The 21,672-nt window shown below is 35.2% G+C and overlaps 1 protein-coding gene across 2 annotated transcripts in view; it reads right to left on the minus strand.

Annotated features, from left to right (window-relative positions):
• The window catches only part of LOC141385860 (uncharacterized), a 741,913-nt gene that overhangs the window by 50,895 nt on the left and 669,346 nt on the right, over positions 1–21,672 (minus strand). The window lies entirely within an intron of this gene.

The raw sequence follows: 21,672 nt of genomic DNA on the forward strand, positions 1-21,672 counted from the left end.
TTATACATTTGAATATAAAGTGGCATGTCCAAAAGTATTCATACCCTTCTTAATAATTCATACAAAACCTTTTTGGCTTTTACATCAATCAAGCATATAATTAAGCCTATAATTGCTGGTATTTTTACCCATTCATCTTTATCAATGAGCTCCAACCCTTTCAGATTGGAGGGTCTCCTTGCCATCACCGTGATCTTTTGCACGGTCCACAGACTCTCAATTGGGTTTACATCAGGACTCTGAGCCACTCCAAAGTGTGAATGTTTTTTGTCTGCTAACTATTTCTTTACCACTTTTTCTGTGTTTTGGGTCATTCTCAGGCTGAAATATCCACTGGTACCCAAGGCTAAGTTTCCCTGCGAACCACCTAATGTTGTTGTTGAGAATTTTGATTTTTTTTTCATGGTGCCATTTACTGTTATTGATTCCCTGGTCCACAAGCTGCTAAACACCTCCCAAAACATTAGGCTCCCATCACCATGTCTGAATTTAAATTTTGTATCTGACCATGAAACAGAAGACCAGAAGTCTTCTTTGGGCCCACTCACACTATGCTATCCGAACCGTGCCCAGGCTCGTTTTCCAGATTGTTTGTGAAGTGTGAGTGCTCTGAATCGGGCTCAGGCACAGTTCACTTGGCCGGCCCCGGCCCGATTGGAAGAGGTGTGCCAGAGCGCGGTACACTTGTGTGTGAGTGCAAAACGTGCGTGAGCCCAAAACTGAAAGCAAGACATGCCTTTTAAGGGACTGTTTCGTATGGATTTACTAATCATTAATAATTAATTAACTCAAACTGTCGTAGTTTATTGAAGATGCAAACCCCTCACTGCACTCAATTGCACCTTCAGCAAACCTCCTAAGTCCTGCAGCACAAAGAGTTTTTGTTTGTTTATTAGTGCCAAAAGTGGCTGATCTGTTGAAAATACAGTCCTGATCTGGCAAAATATGACTGCGTGTCACTGCATCCCAAACGACTAAAACAATATAACTAAAGAAATCTCCACTGTGCTTAGCAAAAGCGCTTACTGAAGAGAGCATCATCCATGATGTATGCGTGCCAAGGCCCAAATGTAATGTGAGTGCTTGCCGTCGGGGGAAACGGGAGGGGGGGACAAGCGTGCTTTAGCCCGATTCAAGTCAACTGTACACAGTGTGAGTATGCCCTTTGTCAGGATGAGCATTTACAAAGGCCAAGCAGGCTTTTGTGTGCCTTCTGTTGAGAAGAGGTGTCCTCCTTGATCTGTGTCCATCAAACCCAGCGTTGTGCAGTGTCTGTTGAGCTGTCTGCCTATCATCAGGATAACCTTGGTGGTGATCTTTTAATTCTTTTTTACCTCTCTCACTATCCTCCTGGCCAAAACAGGACTCACTTTTGGCATTCGACCACATCCTCTGAGATTTTTCATAATGTCTTGTATTTTTTTTTTATTTAACTTACCACTGTAGCCACTGGAACTTAAAAATATTTAGATATGGTCTTATAGCCCTTTCCTAACTTGTAAGCAGCCACAAGTGTGAAGCCACAGGTCCTAACTGTGCTACTTTGTCTTAGCCATGACTGTGCACAAACCAACAGCAAAGAGCTTCTGTTTTTCATCTGTTGAGTTGATTAAAACAGCTGTTCCCAATGAATCAAGAAACAGTGCATCCATAAAGTATTCATAGCACTTCACTTTTTCCACATTTGTTTATGTTACAGCCTTATTCCAAAATAGATGTCAAAGCACAAAGCAAGCATGAAGACAAAGGAATTGTCTGTAGACCTCTGAGACAGGATTGTCTCGAGACACAAAGCTGGGGAAGATTACAGAAAAAATTCTGCTGCTCTGAAAGTTTCTGCTGCAAATGTAAGTGGAAGATGTTTGGAACCACCTGGACTCTTCTGGCCAGCCATCTAAGCTGAATGACTGGGGGAGAAGGGCCTTGGTCGGGAAGGTGATCAATAACTCAATGGTCACTCTATCTGAGCTCCAGTGTTCTTCTGTGGAAAGAGGAGAACCTTACAGAAGGACAACCATCTGTGCAGCAATCCACCAATCAGGCCTGTATAGTTGAGTGGCAAGAAAAAAGCCACTCCCTGCCTGGAATTAGTTAAAAGGCATCTGAAGGACTCGCAGACCATAAGAAACTAAATTTTCTGGTCTGATGAGACTTAAAATGAACTGTTTGGAGTGAATGCCAGGCTTTCTGTTTGGAGAAAACCAAGCACCACTCATCACCAGGCTTATACCATCCCGACAGTGAAGCATGGTGGTGGCAGCATCACGCTGTGGGGATGTTTTTCAGCAGCAGGAACTGGAAGACTAGTCAGGATAGAGGGAAAGATGAATGCAGCAATGTACAGGGACATCCTGAATGAACATCTGCTTCAGAATGCTCTTGACCTCAGACTGGGACGAAGGTTCATCTTCCAGCCAGACAAAGACCCAAAGCACACCGCCAAAATATCAGTAGAGTGGCTTCACAACAACTTGGTGAATGTCCTTGAGTGGTCCAAAGAGGCATGAGCAAAAATTCCCAAAGACAGGTGTGCCAAACTTGTGGCATTTTATTCAAAAAGACATGATGACTTGAAAAAAAGTATTGCGCAAAGGCTGTGAATACTTATGTACTTGTCATTTTTCAGTTTTTTTTTTTTTAATTTATAACAAATTTTCTCATTTTTCTCATTGTCATTATGAGGTTTTGTGTGAATTTAATCAATTTTGGAATAAGGCTGTAACAAAAAAAAATGTGAATAAAAGTGAAATGCTATGAATACTTTCCAGATGCACTGTAACTAGGTGCTTTAGAACAGCTTGGACTATACATATGTATTAATTATAAATATAAGTTTGGTGAAGCAGTGGCGCAGTGTGTAGTGCTGTTGCCTCACAGCAAGAAGGTCACTGGGTCGCTGGTTCGAGCCTTGGCTCAGTTGACGTTTTTGTGTGGAGTTTGCATGTTCTCCCTGAGTTCGTGTGGGTTTCCTCCGGGTACTCCGGTTTCCCCCACAGTCCAAAGACATGCGGTGCAGGTGAATTGGGTAGGTTAAATTGTTTGTAGTGTATGAGTGTGTGTGTGGATGTTTCCCAGAGATGGATTGCGGCTGGAAGGGCATCTGCTGTGTAAAAACTTGCTAAATAAGTTGGCGGTTAATTCTGCTGTGGTGACCCCGGAATAATAAAGGGACTAAGCAGACAAGAAAATATAATAAATATAATTTTTTAAATGCATAATTTTTAAAAGTCAAGGATTTTTCTGAATACTAGTTGGCAGTTTAACTTTTAACAAATAAGAGACTCCTGCACAGCTCACTAAACCAAAAAACACCACTGGATTATTCCAGTATCAAATTCATGAAAACTTTTAACTTCAATTTTACTTGCATTTTATAGATGCCTCATAAGGGCCCCAATAAAGTCAAAGCTATGATGACAAAATATTGTTCAACACAAAGCACAAATCAACTCACTCCCACCTGTTCAAAGTCATCTTGCCTACATTCCCTTTGGAATTTTAATCTCAGCAGATTTTACAATCAGATGCTTGCAATCTTTGTGTATCTTGTTAACTTTTTTTTTTTTTTTTTAACTGGGTGATATGTTGACTGTTCCAAGATGTCAACTGTATTTTTTTTTAAACTGCAATTTCAACATTGCCTGAATAAAAGCCAAATCCTTTTGATGTATAGTTTGTTAGGACTGGACAATATTCGCCCAAAATAAATAAATAAATAAATAAATAAATAAATAAATAAATAAATAAATAAATAAATAAATAAATAAATAAATAAATCACTTTTGTCTAAAATTGTCTAAATAAAGTGTTCAAAAATAAACATTATTTATAAATAAATGGGTTTTATTATTATATTATGATCTGCTATTCACGGAATGTTCAGCAGAGGTCAGTAGGAGCTAAATTTATATGAATTATCTCACAAAAACTCTGAGAACATGTCCTAACTTATTTGAAGAAGCAAGTCATAAATCGTTGGCAGTGACCATTTTAGCACAATACAATTCAGTATTTGCCCTCATCTGAATGAATGAATAAACATTGAGAAAATGCCTTTAAATTTGCTCAAATTAAGTCCCTATAATGTACTAATCAAAAATTGAGTTTTGATATTTACAGGAAATATACAAAACATTTTCAACATGATCTTTTACTTAATATTGACATTGATTTTTGGCATGAATGCATTTTGAAGTCCACATAAATATTGTAACATTGATTACATAGGTTTTTATACATTCTGTTGTCTATATTTAACTTTACAAAAGTCCGATGAGGAGCAACAAAAACAGATATTATGCTGACAGATTGCTAATTCTTTAATGGTTTATAGCTGACATTCAGTAACAGAGCGTCTAATCTAATATTTTATTAAAACATTAAAATTATTAGACTATGATCTATTTGCCATACAGGTATTATCCAGCAGACGTCAGTAAGAGCTCAATAATACTTTTGAGAACATCTTATAATTTATTTAAGGCAATTCATACTGTACATCTTTGGCAGCGATTATGTCAGTATGGTGCGGTGAAAAAGTGTATGGAAAACCCAAATTTTTTTTTATCAAAATGATGTGTTTTATTTGTTTTATCTACAACAAACGAAACGAATTAATAAAGCCTATGTTTATAAACCTTGCAAATAAGCATGTGTTGGCCCTTTATGGCAGCAGTTCTCAGCTGCTTCTTACCTTTTCAGAGGTCTGTACCATTCGACCGTAGCAAGCACACTGCGAAATGGATATTATTCTGACTGCAATAATAAGTGTTGCCAACTTGGCACGGTTTCATACTATGCTAGCAACATTGTTTTATGCTATGTTGTAGCAATAATTTGGCTACTTTTAAAAAGTAACTGAAATCAAAAGAGAAGTCGCCTAGTGACTGCATGCTTAACTCAGTAGAGTGTGGATACATCAGCAATGTATATTCCTGCACAGCCGGAGAGGCTTTAACACTGCATTTCTAGGACCCTCGGCATTTTTAGGACCCTGTTGTTTCTGATCCGTCCAGTAGGGGATGGGACAGGTTCATAATAAGGAATCCTAGAAATGTGGTTCTGAAACTGCAGCTTCTCTGGTTGTGCAGGAACACTAGCAATATTTGTTGGCTGAGGGCAAAAGCAGTAGCACACATTTCACATTTTTTCTGGAGAAATAATTAAAAGAGTAACCGAACAATTGTCTAACAGAACTGTTAATTTGCTGTTTGTAATTGAACATATTTGAAGTCATGTTTTTGCTGCGATGGCCAGTAAATTTGAGAAAACTCATGTATTATTTTGTATATTACATGAAGATGCAGATTTGAGTCGCAGCTACATGACAACTTCATTTAGCAACTTTTAAATTATTATTCAACAATTTATTCTCTCACAAATTGTTCTTACTTTAGCAACTTTCTCTGAAAATCAATTGGCAATAGTGGCAATGATTCCAGTTCAACAAAAGCGTCTTGAAGTCAAGGGGGTCAGTTGTACCACTTCTAATCTCTACAATCAGGAACCAGTTACAAATCAGTTGATTCACTTCACACATGCTCAGATTAGTCCTCATTCCACATGAAAAAGTAGAGTCCTGTGACACACGCAGCATATGTTAGAGGGAAAAATAACTACATTTGAGCTAATAAATATTTCTGGCAATGCCAGATTTGTAGTTAAACCAAATAACATTAAATTATGTAAATTGTGTGTCTGCGATATTGCTAATGCATGTTGTTGGTACTAATGTATTAGCCGTTGGCTGCAAGGTGAGCAAATTCATGATGGTTACAAGACTCCAGTTCAGTTGTAACAACAAAAATCTTTTGAGTGTTCACACCAGTGAAATGTTACCACTAACCAGAGCAAATTTAAATGTATTTATGTTTAAATTTTAGTATGTCTATAGGTCATGATCAAGAAAGCCAAAGAATTCAGAGTTTGACCTGTCCTCTGTGGCCGCACACAAAAAATAGTCTTCAATTGTTGAAGATGATGCACATTTACACATTGTTTTTCCAGCTTTGTAAAGAGATACAGACAAATAATACTGACAACTCAGTGTTGGATATAAAGATTTAATTATGAAGAGTTTAGACGCAAAAACTTCTAAGTGTCATCGGAAATTTTCTTCTAAAATGAGCTTTTTCTTCGCATCCAATATTTTTGTGCATTTATTTCACTTTAAAGTCAATGCAAATAACATATTTTTTGCCATAAAATTGCATTTACTGAGCATACACACAGGAGCTTTTTAAAAAATGCTAAAAATAGAAGAAAATTTCTGATGGCATTTAGAGTTTTTTTTGCAGTTGATATATAGATAGGATATATAGAAAAAAGTAAGTAAAGAAAGTAAAAGTGTAAAAAACTATTTCTGGTCTGCCATATTAAAATGCAATTACAAATTCCATAAAGAAATATTTTCATATAATATCTTTTTACTTTTATAGAACAGTGTAGTGGAGACATGGAAGCTAAGAGAGAGAGAGAGAGAGAGAGAGAGAGAGAGAGAGAGAGAGAGAGAGAGAGAGAGAGAGAGAGAGAGAGAGAGAGAGAGAGAGAGAGCAAGGACCCGCAAAGGACTTTGAGTTAGGAATTCAACTCGGGTGACTGTTAGCAAGCATGTATGTCAATGCAACCAAAAGGCAGCAAACAGTGTAGTGCAAATCTTTGCTTTTAAATAAATAAAAAATACTTCTAGTTTAGCCTGCATACAGGGGCCAGGGGGTAATGAACAGTGACCACTAAAGGCAACATGTCAAACAGAACATTACTCCTTCATGGAGCTCTCTTCTAACGAGCTGGCTAAATCAGGTGTGTTAAAACAGAGACATCGAAAATATGCAGAGCAAAGGGTCATGAGAACCAGGATCGAGAACTACTGCTTTATGGGCCCACTTAGGGCTAGCCTTTAAGGGCCTTTATCAGTCTGTGAGCACAGGGCTCCTGAGCATATGTTCATTGGCAAAATGTTGGCCCCTTGGTTCTGGCCCTGCATGGGCAGCCCTCATTTAGCATCCAGAAAGCATTCACATTTTACAATCACACTACAATGAAAACATACTTAATTATACTACTTTGATTTTGTCCATGACAGGGTTGACACAATCGGAGGTTTGTTTACTCTTTGTCTGCTTTCAGTTTATTTATAAAAAGGGCCTGAGCTCGACCAACATTCATTTCTTACAGCCTAAAGACTAATTATTGCAACAGCTGTGTGTTTAATTAAAAAAGCTTTCTTTTTTTTTTTGGTAATTCTGACGTCTCAAAGGCACTTTATAGTGATAATGACCCTTATGTGTGTGTGTGTGTGTGTGTGTGTGCATATATATATATATATATATATATATATATATATATATATATATATATATATATATATATATATATATATGCTATTTACACACACCTAAAGAGTGAAGGGACCAAAATCTCAATATTAATATCAGTATGCTGTTCATTTCAATATTCGAGTCAAAGCAAAGAAATGATCACTACATTATTTGGTGCTCTAGGAGAGGCTGAAATATCAATATTGACATCAATACCAAAATGTTGATGTTAATACTTGTGATAAATTCACTGATGTTATTTTTTTATGAGACACAGAAGCTTTTTATTTTGTTCAAAACGAGATAAAATAAATACTGTACTGTCACCTAGTGGAATAAAACAACACATTCAGAAAGAGACCAAACAGATTGAAGATCACACAAAGGAAACATTAAAATGCAATGAACGGAAATGTGCAATATCCAACATACTTGGGCTAGGCGATTTGTTCGATTAATTCGAATTAAAATCTTAAGACGGTTTTGTTTTTTTATTAAATCAAGGTATCGCGATTTCTTATATAAAAACCATTAGACACATTATAATTGCACCAATGCGCTTTGGTTTACTCTATGTATTAGGCTACCTGGCTGCCTGTCTGGGTTTCAATCATGGTAGTGACGGACTGAACACAGAGATTGGACAGCCTAATTTAACCCAATGCATGAAGTTGTGGGCATGCATTGCAGAGCCACATGGTGCAGTTACAACAAATACAAGCATTTATCTTAAGTTGTGTATTTTTCTTTTGTTAATACCTTTGGATCAAACGTGCTTTGATCCACTTTCTCACGCTACTCCAGCACTGCCTGACGAGGGGATTTACATTCAGACTAGCAACAAGTAAAATCCTACATGAATTCACGCTTTACTAAGTCACGTCTGTGTGGATTGTCAAGACAAATTCCTTTATCATGTCGATAAACTCGATCTCTCTACACGTATGAAGGACATAAAAACCTGCCATGTGAAAAAACCGCACTGATTTAATAGTTTGAACCGCGCTGATCGGCTGCTCAGGCTGGCTTCTGTAAAGATCAGCCTATACAGATCACACAATCTCAATAAACACCATGTAAACATAAATATTTCGATAAGTATTTAACGGAATATTTATAACGACATGATCTTGCTTTTGGTTATATGCCGGCTGTGATCTCTTTACGCGCGCTCTCTCTTACAAATCTTTCATCTTTTTTATGGATTTTCATTTTACATGTGAGTGGTCATAGCATCTTTAAAATTTTTAAAACAAGATCCACTCCTCAACCCCATAAAAAAAAAAAAAAAAACACACACACCCCACCCCCCAGCGGAGCCAAAGTCCATGCTATCCCACAGTAGCATTGCAATCAAGACCAATAACAGAAAAAATAAAATAAAATTGTAGATATAGACATCTATCCACACATAGTCATTCACTAACAAAAGTAAATAGAAATCCACACAGACTATCAGAGATTTAGAGATAGAGATTCAGGGCCCTATCATACACCCGGCGCAGTGTATCGCAAGGCACGGCGCAATAGTCTTTTGGTAGTATTAATACGCGATCAAACGCGCTTTGATCCACTTTCAGCTTGGCACAAGAGTAGTTTTGAGGCGTTGCTCTTTAAATAGCAAATGCATTAGCGCTCATTTGTGCGCCCATAGGCGTTCTGGTCTAAAAAAGAAGGCGTTCTGAGGCGGACCGCTGGCGCATTGCTATTTTGAGAAACTAAAATAGATTTTTCATTAGACCAAAACTAACCCGGTCTAAACTCCGGCGTAGAGTTGCGCCTCGCTTACGCACTGCTTAATACGCACAAGAGAGCAATAGGCAAATATCTTTACATATGAAAAAAATTAAATATTAAGGATATATATATATAGGATATAATAAGAATAAGGATATAAATATAAAGGATTAAAATATTACAAAACATACTATTTTCTAGCCTACATAAATATGAAAAACCACTGCTTTTATGTCTTCTTTATCTCGGGAGGCTTTTTCAGTTCTTTCATAACAATTTGCTTTTGTATAATGTTATAATTATTAGCAGTATCATTTATTATATTCATATTTATATTTGTTTTTATTAAAAACAAGCTTAGATTTGTCCACCTGTCAGGTTTTAGACCATAAGGGGAACATCATGTGTTTTAGGATATAACTCAGGTTTTTGAAGACATTTTGTTATTATTATTAATTTATTAGTTTGCTGGAAATTAGAACTGAATTTAGAAATAGTTTCGAAACAAATATTTGCGCTTAACAAACGAAAGTATTTAGTTATAGACTAATTGATGTCTGTGCGTAAAGGTTTCCCTATCCAAGAGTGAATGTGAAAGTAGATCCATTATTATCTCTCATTCTCACGCAGTAGATGCTCTGTTTAACAGTTTTCTGTTAAAAAACTGTTAACTGTTAACTGTTTGCTTGTGAAATGCTCATTTTTTCCACTTAGACTTACTTTGCATCCTGTAAATAGCGAATGCGCTCTTGGCCTGACACAGCTGACTCTTAAAGGGAATGGGAGATGAGACTCTAATTGGTTTATTCTCAAAACACACCTATAACTCATTAAGAAAATAAACTCAACACTTTTAGACTATGTGCCTTGGTGCAAGGCAGATTTCCCGTCCTTAAATTAGCAGAAACGCGTCCTGACACGCCCTGAAAGCATTTGCGCCCTGCGTTTTGCTCTCTGCGCATGGACCGTCAAAATAGAGCCCTCAATGTTGTTGCACAATGCCTATTATCCATGAGTCTTTCTGCCAGTTTGTCCGCAGCCGTTTTCCACGCATCAAGAGTTGAGGCTCTAGCTTTATTAATTTTGGCTGTTGAAAGTTCTAACAATACTATATCATAAAACTGATATAGCCACTGCCGAATAGTTAAAGAATGCGGAGTGAGCCATCTTTGCGCAATCATCTTTTTTGCAGCCGTTAGTCCTGCCAAGATATTCTTTGTCGCTCTGTCAAACCCAAACTGGAATCATCATTAAAAAGTAACACAACTGGTTGCACTGGTATATCTTTTTCTATAATTTCAGATAATATTGATGAAGGTTTTTTGCCTAAAACTCATACACTTTTTCACATTCCGGTCGGTGAGAACAAACACTGCAATTGGGACTGGAGGATAATTTACAAAGAAAACGTTTATTTGGTGTCCAGTACAGTCTGTGACAGAACTTAAAATGTATTCACTGGTGATTTGGATTTTTTGAAGAACAAAATATGTTTTCCCAAACCGTCTCCTAATCAATCTGGTCCTCAGATAATTCACTTACCTAAATCATTAGTATTGAGAGTTGCTTTTGGTTAGCCTCAAGAAGGCGGGAATAGATACCTGAAACAACATTTTGTAGAGAGGTAGTAAACCAGCGAAGAATTGGATGTGTTTCAAGAGCAGATCCCCAAGGGACTCGATATGCCCTGAGGGCAGATCACAATTGCAAATATAAGAAAAAGGATGATGCTGGTACATTAAATGTTGCAGTTATATTCTGAAAACTAAGCATGCAATTGTCATTCCATATGCCAGCCAAAGTCTTTAGTCCCTGCTTTGACCACTGTTCTAATGTGAATGGTGTAGAACCGCACTTGATGTTCCTATTGTGTCATAAGGGGGTCTGTCGGTGCCATTTATTTTTGTAAAGTATTGTTTTCTTCACTGCTCTAAAAGTCATTATGGTGTTTGTTACAATGGGGCTAAAATATTGTTTACAATATTGTGTAGAAAGTCCAGAGAAAAGTACATCTTCCAGTCTAATTGGTCTGACCATTGCTGTTTCTATGTCCCTACAGGGTGTACAGGTCACAGTCCAGTCATGTCTTAACTGAACGAAGTTGGAATGTTGTTTGATACATCTCAAAATTAGGAAGGGAGAGACCACCTTTCATTTTAGTGCGCTGTAGTGTAGATAATTTTAGCTTTGGTTGCTTACCATTCCAGAGAAAAGTTCGGATTAAGGAATCAAGTTTTTTCCACCATTTTTGAATAGGTGACAGAGGGATCATAGCACTAAGAAAGTTAACTCTAGGTAATATATTCATCTTCACAGTTGATACTCTAGATTGTAGTAATGCAGGAAGGGTTCTCCATCTGTCAATATCTCTTTTAATCTTTTGGAAGACTTTATTATAATTTACATGTACAATTTCTTTTAGAGAGGGTTGAATAACAATCCCCAGTTAAGTTAAATGATTTACGATTGGGATATCTATTATTTTTATACATTGAGCTTTTTTATTCAATGGTAAAATAGATGATTTGGTCAATTAATCCGGTATCCTGAAAATTTTCCACATTTATTAAATGTATTAAGAATGATTGGAATCATAGAAAAATCTGAAAAAATATAATAAGATATCGTCTGCATATAGTGATATGGCATGTTTAGTCTTCTTGATAGAGATGGAACAAATTTGATCTTTTCTTATTTTTTGTGCTAGTGGTTCAAGGGACAGTGCAAATAACATTGGTGAGAGAGGGCACCCTTGCCTGGATCCAGTCAGTATTTCAAATGGTTGGGAGTGTAAGCCATTGGTTGCTATAATTGCTGATGGATTATCATAAATAACTTTAATCATATCAAAAAAATTTTCATTAAACCCAAATTTCTCTAGCACCCTCCATAAATAATCCCAATTTAGCCTATCAAAAGCTTTATCTGCATCTAGGGATAAAACTGCACATGGGTTATTTTTATCTTTACTCTCATTGTTTACATGTAGCAGTCAACGTATATTTTCTGAAGCTGAATGATGTGGAATAAAGCCAGATTGGTCACTATGAACTAATTTACTAATACATTTTTTAAGACGCAGCGCTAAGACCTTAGCATATATTTTTATATCAGAGTTAATTAATGAGATTGGTCTATAATTCGAACATTTAGTATGGTCCTTGTCTTTTTTGGAATTAAAGAGATGAGAGCTGTATTCTTTTGTTTTTCAAAATGTCCTTTTAGTATTGCTGTATTTATTGCAGCATGCATAACTGGTCCTAGTATATCCCAGAAATTTTTAATGTTGCATGCAGCTTCACAATTGCTATAGGTTGACTCATCTGTTCAGAGTCACATTTTGTTAATTGAGGCAAATTAATGTCTTGAAGAAATTTAGAGCATTCAACCATATCTATACTGTCCTTTGGTTGATATAGATCTTTAAAATGTTCTACAAAAATACCATTTATCTCTCTAGGAGATTTGTTCTAATTCCTCAATTTGTTTTTTTCCTGACTTTATTTGAATAAGATGAGAAGGAGATGGAAAAATCCCTAATAAATCCTTTTGTGGCCATCCATACCAGCAAATGATTATCACACTATTTATATTCTTATTTAGAAAGTCTATCAGTTTGTTTCTAAAATCAGTTAGAAACTTGTAAGAAGAGCCTTGTAAAAGTGTAATATTAAATTGCCATCTTGGTGTTCTCTAGGATAAGCAGTAAGAAACTTTTGTCAGTAGCGGGTTATGGTCTGATGTTACAGCAGGGAGGAGTTCGCACGAACAGAGAATATAATCTATTCTAGAATGTGACTGATGCCTGGCAGAGTAAAAAGTGTAATCACTTACTAATGGGTTCTGAACACGCCACATGTCTATGCGATTCAGTGTTTGAATAAAAGACTTAAAGTTTGTTGATGTTATTTCTTGTGATTTAGAAAATGTAGTGGTTGATTTATCTAGTTTCATATCTGCAAGTGCATTCATGTCTCCTCCAATAACGAGTGCATATTCATTTAAGACAAGTAACTGGTTTGTTAACCATTGAAAAAACAAAGCATCAAAATATGCTGGGGCATAAACGGAGACAAAAGCTTTTTTTTTTTAATCTTGAATACTTGTACAGAAATAGCTCAGCATGCCTGATTTGTCATTACTACATTTTCCAATAACAAGAGGGAGATTACAATTAATGAGTATGTGATCCCTTTGTCTTTGTACCATCACCAAAGAAAGCAATGACTTTATAAAATTTGTTTTGTAGACGAGAAATATCAATTGTTTTTAAATGTGATTCATGTACCAAAGCTACATCTACAGAATATCTGCGTAAACTATGCAAAAAACTTTGTTCTCTTTATAGGAGTGTTTAAACCTCTGATGTTTACAGATATAATATTAATGTTAACCATTATCAAATAGACTGTATTGTTGAACTACGTTGAATGACAAAAAATGAATTGTTTTAGATGAATTGTTAGACACAGTGTCTTTGATTGCACATTTCATTCTGACATAAAAGATAAGAGACTTGGCAGGACGTAACTCCCCCTTCCCCCCTCCCCCCGACCGCTGGTTATTCCCCAACTTGTGTATAGGCCCACACTTGGGCTGCACTAATTTACAACAATCTCTTGTATAGAATCACTTTCTGAAAACAAAATTCTGACGTTATGCATATGGACATAAAAGGGACATTTCAGATCTTCAATGTGCCTTAACCTGTATGTATTTAGGCTGTGGGAAGAAACCAAAGAACCTGAAGTTTACAGGAAAACATGTATAATCCACAAAGAAAGACTCAAGCCATGGACAACAGAGCTAATTTTTTTTTTTTTAAATGAAAAAAAAATGTCTACATCTTCATTCTGTTCAAAAGTTTTTAACCTCTGTGAAAAATATGTTTGGGTTGTGCTAAATGTATATATTGGCGAAGTTCTCAATGAGGAAACGGAGCAGTCTAAATAAAATTAGGCTGACTACATCAAATGTAAAATAGTTCATCTGGTTTTGATGTGACAAAATGTAGTTAATTATTAGGCTCTAGTCAATGTCATCTAATATACAGCACCCTTTAAAATGCATGTTTTTATGTGTTTTGCAGTTTTTCAAATGTCAGTTTGTATTGCAGCTTATTTAAAATTAGTTGAAGACAAATGTTTTATGTCTTGTGAATATAAGCTAGTGCGTTCAAAAAATGGCATATAATGAGTCCTAGATGACAACATGACTTGCTGCAGGGTTGTCCAAACTCAGTCCTGGAGGGCCGGTGTCCTGCATATTTTAGTTCCAACTTTAATTAAACACACCAACCATCTAATAAAGCTCTTTTTAGGTGTACTATAAGAACTTCCAGGGCTGCGTTTCCCGATAACGATTGATCTTAGCACTTAAGAGCGTTTTCTACGAGTCATTTTGCGAACGTTCGTTATTGTTTCACGTGCGTTTCCCAAAAATGCACTTAACACAATTGCACGTAGCCCAGCTTTAAGTGCAACTTAGGAGTCGCTATCCGTTTGTTAAGTGCTGAAATGTCACGCTATAGAATGGCTCGTTATTGTTGCACATGTTATAGCAATCCATATAATTCTTCTTCTACTTGTGTGAATGTATATTCAACTCGAATAACATAAAAAAAAAATATTTTTGAGCCAGTTTAAAAACATAAATTAACTGGAAATGTCGTACTGTAAAAACACTGTCTTGCTCCAATCTCGCATAAAACTAATTCTAACAGTCCTTGCCGGAAATGACATCAGCATCATTTTCGATATTTATATGAAACCTTAATTAAGTAGAATTATTTATCAATTTCTTTATCAAAAATTGCTTATCTCACATCAAAATAAATAAATAAGTAAATAAATAAATAAATAAATAAGCTCTTACATTTATTTTTGAAAAGTTTAGCCTAATTATTAATTATTATTATTTGTATATTGAATTGTGTAATGTGTAGAAAATATAAATGAATAGAGATATACGTACAAATAAAATGAATAATGACTTTGAAGAGAAGTAAATTGTAGGTGCAATTTGCCGGTTGTCCAGCAGGTGCCCTCATAACTCTGTCTCCTTACGATGCACTTAAGGCTTTACGATTACTCCAGAGCACTCGTAGATCCACGAAGATTTTCAAGTGCTACTTAAGTTACGATGCTTTTGGGAAACAGACCGTAATATTAAGATCAGTCGTACGATCATTTCTACGAACTTCTTAGGCTTACGATGCTTTTGGGAAACGCAGCCCAGGCAGGTGTGTTGAAGGAAGTTATAGCTAAACTACCTTATGCAGAACACTGGCCCTTCAGGATCGAGTTTGGACACCCCTGACTTACTGTAACCTTAGAGCAAATTTAAACTGGACTTGACTTTTTTTAAGTTAATTCAACTTTAATGGGAAGTTATTTCAACGAGACATAACAAAATATCTTAGTCAGTGGGATAAGAAACTAAGATTAGCTTTTTTTACAGAGCGTTCGAAAACTGCTACAGTGTGTTGTTCAGACTGGGCTTGTTTAGATTTGGCATGGGCTGACCACAACCCTTTATGCCCATGCACAAAATCCAGCATGAGCCCTGCAGAAGCTTGTTTATGAAATAGATTCTAATGGTTAAAATGATAGATATTCCTTTAAAATCATCACCATGTTAGATTATTAATTATAGCAGGCTTTGCTATTGCTAGACAATGTCAATAAGCAGTGCATTAATATCTATTTATTAATATATTTTAATATTTAATTAAAATCATTAATATCTCATTTGCATTTCGTTAAATCAGACAAATCCAGATAAGCTGCTCTTCCAACAAGGCAAATAGTCTCAGTTATGGTAGAAAGAGAAAATGTACAGCATCAACAGAAAAATGAATAAAATAGTCAGAGGTTCTAACTTTCTTGCAATGAAATGGATACCATCAACTAACATTTTATCAAAAATTATAATCATTATTATATCTCTTTTAAAATGATACAAACATGAAACACATAAAGCTAATAAAGTTAAGACAATAATGTTTTAAAGTGAGAAAGCTTTAAAAATAGTGCCATAAATTGATTTGATCTATTAAAACTAAATTAAATTAATAAAATTAAATAACATTTTTGGATATGTTGCCACAGTTCGTCAGGATTTAGTCTCCATTTTTATTTCTCTTTTTCTCTTTCTTCGTGGCTTTCCAGACAGTATAGAACTAACACCCATAGTAGGGGAAATACTGTGTCTCAATGGCTTCAAGTTTTAACATTCTTCAAAATATCCTCTTTTGTGTTTAAAAGAGACTCACAAAAAAGTGTAAGTGTGAATAAATGAAGACGATCTTTCATTCATTTTTCTTCAGCTTAGTCCCTTCAATCATCAGGGGCCCCCACAGCGGAATGAACCGCCAAGCATATGTTTTACACAGCAAATGCCCTTCCAGCTGATAAGACATTAAAAAAGCAAAGTAGTTACTATGAATCTACTATAGCCTATAGTCACTACATAGTTAATTCCTCAACACGTTTCTCTTTTAATTTAAGGATACGGATGAATGAATGAAAAGGGTAGAGTAAAAAGACTCAATGGCCTTCTATGTGAGATTATAATTGATTCTTCACAAAAAAAGGATCTAATGCTACAGACATCACTCCACGCTGAGAGTCATATGACTACGCCATGTGTCATCAGAAGTCACTCTCTTATCCAAAGTGAGCTTTTCTGAACTTACAACTTTGACCAGGTAAAGATCTACAAAACAAATTAAACTAAATTAAAATAAAACAAGAAAAATATAGAGAGAATATTCTACCAAAAGGAAGTTCACTTAAAAATGAAAATGTTCTGTTACTCACCTTCAGGTTGTTCCAAACCTTCCAATGTTTCTTTTTTATGTTGAATTCTAAAGGAGACATTTTGAACAATGATAGAAACCAGTAACCATTGACTTCCATTGTTGGGAAAACAGCATATTATGAAAATCAAAGGTTTCTGGTTCCTAACATTTGTTTTAAATATAATCTTTTGTGTTTGACAAAATACATAAAATAAGTTTAGAACAAGTGAAAGGTGAGTAAACCATGACAGAGTTTTCAGTTTTGAGTCAACTCTAGGGAGTACTCTAATGTAATCCTGTTATTCAATGCTTCTGAACTAGTCATATTCTGAAAAAAAAAAAAAACATGTTTGTATCATAAGATTCTTTTATGCCCTGATCATTTTCATGTACATTCAGAAGATGTGTGTGGGAGCATCATCAAAAACTCATGTGAGAAGAGAGAGGGCAAATAAAAAAAGCCAGAGGGACCTAGTACAGTGCCAAAAGAAATGCACACACAGAACTATTATTTCAAAATTTGTTAAAGGTTAGTCACAAGGCTGAGCAACTGGAGAATTATTGATACTGAAGGGGGAAATATATTTAATACATGCTCGGGCAGGTCGCATGATGGGGTATAAATTAATACTGCTATTATTACTTCTTTTGAATTGAGTGTATAATATGTGACAAGCATTAAATTGTCCTAAATAAAGTAGAAATCACCACAAAACTAAAATTGTGGCATCATTTACTCACATTTTTGACATTCTCAAATTGTAATTTAATTTAATTTCAAATTGTATTTATTTATTTATTGGCAGAAACCTAAGAAGCTATTTTAAAGTCTTCAATTGTGAGAACTATGCAAGAAAAATATGCAGTAAATTATAGTAAATATTATAGTGGTTTTAAACCAAGTAAAGTGTATATAGTATATTGTAAAGTGTGTTAAACTGTAAAATTACAGTATTTACAACTCTTTGTTAAGTAATGTTAAAGCAAACTGTAGTAATTATAAAAAATATATATTTGTACTATAGTAAATTATGGTTTATTGTAGCCTAATGTACCATATAGTTATAGAAAACAGTCTATACAGTATATAGTATATAAAATTATTTTACCTCGGCAACTACAGATTTACCATAACAGATTTATTCAAGTACTTTACAGTACACATTTAATATGCATTACTATAGTATCACATTTACCTGTTTTAGTTTACCAAAGAGAAAGAAAGTCATTTATGTTTTGAAGGATTTAAAGAAGAGATAGATGACAGAATATTAATTTTTGGTTATCTATCCCTTAAAGGCCTTGAAGACCACTGAAGCATAACTAATGTTTAAAGGCTTGCGGTCACGTGAGAGCTTGAACAGCAGTGCTAATTCACACAGTAGGACATTCAGAAATGTAAAATTTAGCAATTCAGTCACAGTTCATATGCTGATTTCAGAGTGTGATGAGCATGATGGAATGCTGGCAATATGTGGGATCAGGAGGTTCACTATTATCGTCACAATCATATTAGTCGTCTCTGTGTAGAACAGAGATAGTAACAGAACTAGAAGAATCAATCTCTGGTTTCCTGTACTTAACCTATAGCATGTGACTAACAACCCAAACAGTTCACGTAAAGCTTCATGCAAAGATTTGGAGTTTTGACGCAACTTTAAAGGGATAGTTCACTCAAAAAATGAAAAATCTGTCATCATTTATTCATTTTCCTTCAGCTTAGTCTCTATTTCAGAGGTCATCACAGCAGAATGAACCGCCAACAATTCTGGCATATGTTTTACACAACGGATGGCCTTCCAGCCACAACTTAGCACTAGGAAACACTTATACACTATCACATTCACTCTTACACACTAAGGCCAACTTACTGTAGTTTATTCAATTCATATAGCGCATGTCTTTGGACTGTGGGGAAAACCAGAGCAACTGGAGGAAACCCATGCAAACACGGGGATAACATGCAAACTCCAAACAGAAGTGCCAACTGGCCCAACCGGGACTCAAACCATCTACCTTATTGCTGTGTGGAGACAGTGTTAAGCGAAACTGTGCCACCTTGTCATCATTTACTCATCTTTCATTTGTTTCAAATGTGCTGACTTTCATATTTTTGTTCCTGCTATAGATGTCATGGGTGTTTTTCCCCAACATTCTTCAAAGTATCTTGTTTTGTATTCAACAGAATAAAAAGAAATTGATAAACCTTTAGAACCCCTTGAGGAAGTAGTGAACAAATGAGGAAAATATTCATTTTTGCGTCAACTATACCTTTAAAACTTGATAATAGAGTTAAAATTTGATAAATAAATAAAACAAAATACGTTCAACTGCCTGTTCACACAAATATCTAATCAGTCAATTAAATAGCAGCAACCCAAGAGATTTAAGCATGTTTGGTCAATTTGACCTACTTAATTTTAAACCAAGCAACAGAATCATGAAGAAATGCAATTTCCATTTCATTAAAAATATTTTCTTGGAAAAAAAGGTGGGCTATTGGGCTTTTGTGGCCAAAAATGGCAATACGTTGTAGTGCTTATAATAAACGCACAAACTGATCTGACATGAAAGTGAAGACACTGGTGAAAAAAAAATGTTGCTGGAGGACGAGAGAGCTCTCGACTTTAATTTCCCAGGGGATTAGAATGACCAACACAATCTCACAGCAATACATAACTTTTTAATTTAGTGGCTAATTTGTATGATCTTATTCATACAATTTAGTTTGATTTGCTTATCCCCCAATGATAGTTGGGTTTAGGGGTAGGGTTGGGTGCCACGCCTCCTTTTTAAAATCATACATTTTCGTATGACTGAACTCGAATTACTCGATCTGCGAATAAGCCACTAAATTGGCAAAATAAAAAATAAAATAAAATATATATATATATATATATATATATATATATATATATATATATATATATATATATATATATATATATATATATACATACATATATATATATATACATACATATATATATATATATATATATATATATATATATATATATATATATATATAAACATACATATATATATATATATATATATATATATATATATATATATATATATTTTTTTTTTTTTTTTTTTTTTTTTTTTTGTAAGATCAGGCTGGAATGACATAAGGGGGAGTATTTAATGACAGCATTTTTATTTTCTGTGAACTAACTCCTTAAATACCCACCTCTTACAACTAAGGTTTAGCAAAAGAGCTTCTCTGAACATGTCAAAGTCAAACCTTGAAGCACATGAGCTACAGCAGCAGAAGAGACACCAGTGCATTTCCCGTCAGATAGAAACAGAAATGGAAATGGAAGATATTAGCCTGATCAAGTCGATTTCTATGACATTTGGACGGTTAGTCAGAATTTGTCATAAACAACATAAAAGCATAGATTTTCATGCATTATATCAATGTTTCAAACTGCTGATAGTGTTGTAAAAGTGTGGGGATAATTTTCTGGCACACTTTGGGTCAATGTAGTACCAAATGAGCATAGTTTTATCCTCAACTTATTCATTTAATGTTCAATACTCTTAAATTTGTAAAAACAATTAGTTTTTAACTTAAACTATTTATTTTGGGACAACATAAAGGAATTTAATTTACAGTGTTGAATGGAGACATTTTTACAGTGTCTTATGCCCATCGCTTTATGACCACAGTGTACCCATATTGTGATGGCTACTTTCAGCATGAAACACACCATTACAAACTCAAATAATCTCAAACTGGTTTCTTAAACATTATGAAGAGTTCACTATTCTCAAATGGCTTTCAAATTCACCAGATCGGAATCATGTAGAGCATCTTATAGAAGATTCACATCATGGATGTATGGGCAACAAATCTGCAGCAACTGTGTGATGCTGTCATCTCTAAATGGACCAAAAGGTTTCACTTTGTCATGGAGAATTTAAAAAGGCAAAAATGGGTACAGTAACCTGGAAAGATGTAAAGTGACCGGTATGTTATTTAGTGTTTTTTCTTCAAAGTTTACTGTTAAATTAATCTGTTGAGGTAATTATACAGTTGCTGTGGTAACCACCCAGCAGAAAAACAGCTTAAAACAGCCAATGCTGGTTGGCTGGTTAACCAGGCTGATTTAGAGGGGTTTTGGCCATTCCAGGCTGGTTTCCAACCATTTCAAGCCTGGTCTTAGCTGGTCAGGCTGGGAGATGACCAGCTAAATCCAGCTTGAACAGCCTAGCCAGGCTGGGAGCCCTGCTAAAACCAGCTATGTCCAGCTTATACCAGGCTGGTCAAGCTGGTTTTAGCTTGTTTGGGCTGGTCATTTTCCAGCCTGACTGGAAAATGACTGGAAACCAGCCTGGGAATGGTCAAAACCTCTCTAAAACCAGCCTGGTTGATCAGCTAAAACCAGCCAACCAGCCTAGGCTGGTTTAAGCTGTTTTTTTCAGTAGGGTATACAGCAAGTTAGCAACTATAGTAAAAAAAAAAAAAAAAGCCCTGATACTGTACTGTTTTCTACAGCTGTATTATATTGCAATACACCACAGTAAAAACTGAAGTATAGTAGGGCCTACAGTATTTATTAATTTACCAGTTCACAATAGTTAATACCACAGTATGATGCAGCATTAATAAACAAATACTATGGTAAAATATACTTAACTGTAATAAGTTCAAAAGCAGTATAGTATATACTATAAGTTACAATAGTAGGCTATTTTTTCCTTGTAGATAGAACATTTACAAAGCGTTTCTACCTTCCGTTCCTCAACCATAATTCGCATGCTGCACAGCTACTCCAAGTATAAAAGAAACAGTTTAACAAATTA

This window comes from Danio rerio, chromosome 1, assembly GCF_049306965.1.
Source record: "Danio rerio strain Tuebingen ecotype United States chromosome 1, GRCz12tu, whole genome shotgun sequence".
In the NCBI taxonomy this organism is placed as follows: domain Eukaryota; kingdom Metazoa; phylum Chordata; class Actinopteri; order Cypriniformes; family Danionidae; genus Danio; species Danio rerio.